This window comes from Gavialis gangeticus, unplaced genomic scaffold (genome assembly GCF_001723915.1).
Source record: "Gavialis gangeticus isolate Ggan-Ray unplaced genomic scaffold, GavGan_comp1, whole genome shotgun sequence".
Lineage (NCBI taxonomy): Eukaryota > Metazoa > Chordata > Crocodylia > Gavialidae > Gavialis > Gavialis gangeticus.
This window is the reverse complement of record NW_017728996.1, coordinates 21232023-21232231: the sequence shown is the minus strand read 5'-3', so window position 1 is coordinate 21232231 and position 209 is coordinate 21232023. Positions and strand designations below refer to the sequence as shown.

The window sequence follows — 209 nt, the reverse complement described above, 5'->3', positions numbered from 1 at the left end:
GCTGGGGTTCTCAAGAGCAGGGGAACTCAGTGCCCAAGATGAGTGGTCGTTCCTTAAGGAGACGATACTCAGGGCCCAAGGGGTGACCGTCCCAACAAGAAGCAAGGTTGGCAGGAGTGCCCGAAAGCCCCTCTGGCTCACCAAGGGCATCTGGGAATGCCTGATTGCTAAAAAGGCAGCATACAACCGGTGGAAGGGGGGTGCTATCT

General features: G+C 56.9%; 1 protein-coding gene and 1 long non-coding RNA gene across 2 annotated transcripts in view; one reads left to right on the top strand and one right to left on the bottom strand.

Annotated features, from left to right (window-relative positions):
• ADAMTSL3 (ADAMTS like 3) overlaps positions 1-209 on the top strand; it is a 433784-nt gene that overhangs the window by 422721 nt on the left and 10854 nt on the right. The gene's annotated exons all lie outside the window — the stretch shown is intronic.
• Positions 1-209, bottom strand: part of LOC109288548 — a 6261-nt gene that overhangs the window by 5883 nt on the left and 169 nt on the right. The window lies entirely within an intron of this gene.